This window comes from Dioscorea cayenensis, chromosome 18, assembly GCF_009730915.1.
Source record: "Dioscorea cayenensis subsp. rotundata cultivar TDr96_F1 chromosome 18, TDr96_F1_v2_PseudoChromosome.rev07_lg8_w22 25.fasta, whole genome shotgun sequence".
Taxonomy (NCBI): Eukaryota; Viridiplantae; Streptophyta; class Magnoliopsida; order Dioscoreales; family Dioscoreaceae; genus Dioscorea; species Dioscorea cayenensis.
In genome coordinates, this window is record NC_052488.1 from 17,057,162 (window position 1) to 17,061,436 (window position 4,275).

Consider the following 4,275-nt stretch of genomic DNA (forward strand, 5'->3'; position numbering starts at 1 on the left):
GGGTTAGCACGAAATCTAAAGAATATCAAACCACACTTTTAAAAATAATGCAAATGGATCATACTTGCAGTTCCACTCGGATAAAATATATAGAACAACTATAAAATCCCGAGTCTCAACGCTGAAGCAGAGATACTCGACTTGCCAAAAGCTGCGATTTAATACAACACTACTGAAAAGGAATGCGACATGGTCTAGAAAACCTCTCTAAACCTTAGCATGTAGCGCAGCTAGAGTTCGAGCCCGATCAAGAAACTCATGCCCATAGCGTTGACCAATCGGTCCACCGTGTAGTGACCCGGCTTCGATAAATCTCCGGTCGGGGCTCACATGCTCCCACCTAAGCGAGGATCGATAGAGTTTGCCGATCTTCCACGCCACCTCAGCGGTGGCCGTGAAAACCACCCTCTGCGGTGGGATGCGACCAACTAAACCATCATGTAGATGTGGTGATAATACAATGCCATGAAATCTTATCACGAGATCTTATCCGGGACAAACATTCACATTTTGAAATAAACATTATTTCCACAAAGCGATATCAAAGGCATAAAATGCACATAAACTTTCGTAAAAGTATTCCGATCGATATACGATATGTTCGAAAAACATTTCTGTCCAAATGCCAAGAATAGTTCAGATAACACATGAAGCTTTTCAAGTTGATTAAAACATTGCTCAAAGACAATAAAAACCAGCTGAAATTAAATACATCTGTACTATCCACTGATCTAGATGAACATGGCGTTGGAAATGGAACCCTTTTCTCATAACCAAAGATATGTTTATAAAAGCGAAAGGTTTTGCAAATCATTTCTAGAAGTAGATGCCAATAGTGTAAAAGTCATCACAACAAACATGGGTTTTGGTCTGAGATTAAACCTTAAGTTACTTAGGATCATTCTAGCTTTCTCCTTACCATGACTCCACTAAGTTTTTCCTCCGGTACATGAGTTAATCTCAAAGTCTAGTCAACCACCAAATCCAAGTCCTTTAAAAGTCATGAAAATATGTTTCATCTCATCACCTATATTTACAGCATGCCAATATATATTGAGTCGAAATCATACTTTTACACATCGTCCGGAGTATCTACTTTCCACAAGTCTTTACTATTCGACCCCTTTCTTATACTCAATTATATCTTAGATCCTTATCCTGGTACCATTACCTCAACATCAATATTTACTTCATCTATAATAATCCTATTGTCAAAATACTCAAAAAGTTGACTATCTCCTCTAAATTCACAAGATATTCGGTTCTTGATCAACACTAGTCGTATATAACTCAAGCTATTCATCATCAACCTTCTAAAGAGATTCCATTTAAAGTAATAATCGCAATCGTTTGACATCCACTAATAGATACAATATGATCCAGAGTGATTAAGCACTACACTATGCTCACGAGAACAAAACCTCATCAACTTTGGTAATCCCACATCATAAGTGAAATTATGACATCCATGGTTCTCAAATATTGCAAGGAAAATATTAGCATCAACCTCGTGACTACCCGAGATCATCACGTAAGGTTCCTGAGTCATCCCAATTCCAGATGTACTAGTGTAGTTATATACCTTAGCATAATCCAATTTCATATAACACTTAAGCTCAATGAACTCGTTGTAATAATCAACAATTTCCATTCATCCACTAAAGCGCGGTATGTCCTCAAGTTCAATCTCAACTAACACAACTACATCCTCGATTAAGTTTTTCTCATGATTTTTCAAAAAGAATAAATCAGCAAGTCATCCCAACAAACCATATTATCTAGTGGTCATCTTCACTTTACTTTAACCCACGAAAATAGTAATTTAAAATATGATAAAAGCCATAGAAATCGTTTCGAGAAACAAATAAAATATTTCGATACTCCAATTAAAATTGTGCACTCAACATACCCACCCACAAAACATGCGTTTTCGCGTAGAGGCCTTGTTTTGAGTCGGTGATTTTCCTTACCTCTTAGAGATGTTTTTGCCACCTAGACACAAAATGCAAGGAACAAGCAATCAAGAAACCAAACTCGGAATCAATGGCATGCATATGTAATGTTTGATGTCGGACATGTAACATTAGGGTTCTAGGGAAAATGGCGTCATTTTGGACCCAAACAGCACCTCAAAGTAGAAATAAAACTAGTTCCATGCTACTAGTAATGCCAAAGAGTTCGATTTGGACAAAGAAATACAAGAAAAAGGCCAAGATGGTGCTCTGCAGTAACTCCGGTTTATTCTGATGCTAGCGGTTCTTTCCGATTTACAACGCAGATCACGAAATTTCTTTACAAACATTCGCACTAAATGAATAAAGTATGACGAGCGTTTGAGCCCATAACTCAAACCAGGTTTATTTCTAGGGTTTCAAAAGATTTCAAAAAGCGATGAAATCAGAAAATACAAAGAAAAACTTGGATGAAGCTTCTGAGCTCGGGAGAATGAGAGGAAGAGAATAAGGCGTTGATTCGTTGGGAAAACTCGATGGCGATCGAAAATGAGCGTTCGGCGAAGAAAGAAAAGAATAGAAGAAGAGAAAAGAAGAAGACTGAGAGAAAAGATATGTAAAGCCACGTTGGCCTTATCCTCTCATTCAGTTTTTCAAATTCTTTTTAAATGAAAATTGCGAAAATACTTGCTTATGAGAAAATAGAATGAAAAGGGTCAGACCGTTTTGCTAGTTTTGTTGGTTTTCACACAGATATTTGTACAATCATGCAGGGCGCCACTAGTGCAAAATGACCATTTTACCCCTAATACATGCACTAAAAATTGAAAAAGTCACGAGGCGAAAAATTAGAGATAGAGGTATCACATATTGTTTCAGTGCTGAGAGCTAATGTTATCCTCTTTGCGCGAAGTTTAATGAGTCATGGAGATCCAAGACCTACGGTCCCAAACCTAAGGTGCAACCATGACTAGCCCTCTATACTATGCTGACGAAAAGGTATACTCTCAGCGCCTCACAATGTGGGGGCTGGCAGGGCTTTAGGGATTCGAATGATGAACCCTATTCCTAATGTAGATCGAAACCCTTTGGTCCCAAGTGAAGGATAATTAATCACAATTAAAGGCGGCACTAAAGATTTCTCAATGCTTTTGCTCTGCTCGACTCGCGCCAGCTAAGCTGAGTGGTAAGAGATCTACATAGCTGTGCTCTCCCATGTCGTATTACGAAGAACTGCTTTGGAATATGGAGGTGAGGATAAATAGCGATGCAGAAGGGGAAGCGTTCCGCTGCACTGTCTCGACTCACCCTCTAGGCCCTCTTCCAATCTTGCTAGAGTCTAACCCTAATGAGTGTCGCTCATTTCGAGAGTTACCTAGAGGTTCGCAACGCTAGTGCTCAGCTCTCGAAAGGGAAAATCCACAGCATACGAGCTCATAAGATTTGGAACTTAATTTAAAACATTAATTAAAGAGGCTATAGCGAGGAAGTCCGGTAAAACTAAATATCATGCCGATTTACAAGTCCAGAGTACCCACTGAGGGGTTTGGCTCTCAGGTGGAAGCGATACGAGATCAAAAGATGAAATCAAAGAAGTGAATGCAAAAACTTCAGCCATAAAGATAGCACTTGCTTTCCATAGTGAGTGGTCTTGAGGGCCGCCCTTTTCTTCTCCATATATTCTGAGCCCGAGGCCCTAGGGCACACCTCGCTTGAGAATCAAATGCCGTGGCTCACAATAGCTCTCCCTTTGAAGGGAAATCGTGATCGAATGCCATAGAAGTGCTCTAAAATCCTAGCAAAAAGCACTTTTCGAGCCTAGCAGCGCTCTCTCCAGATAGGCCAAAGATCGCTACAGAAACAAAACTTTGAAATGGTATTTAAAGAGGGCTGAAATCTGAGTTTCACTGCACGCCCATGTGGAAATGTAACACAGGCGTGTGAATTTCGAAGTTCTCATTTTCTAAATGTTGTGAATAATGGCTTTCTCTGATGCTTTTGCTGCGATTGATTGCTACATTACTCCCGAAATCTACTAGCTTCCGTAAAGGCCGCATGGATTTGGGCTCATATTCATGAGGTAAATCATGTGCATCTTAAACTTTCAAAAACATTTCTGAAGCCTCTTGACAATGTTACACAAGTTGGAGCATATGTGTGTGGTGCCTTTTGTGCCTCAATTTGTAAATTTACTTGCACATGAGTGCTATGGCGATACCCACGTGTCGGTGATCTAGGCGCAGCCTCGATCCTTGTTTGGTATAGAAATTCTTCAAATATCGCGTCCATGATTTGTTTTGCTTCCTTTCAGCAATGCATGTGC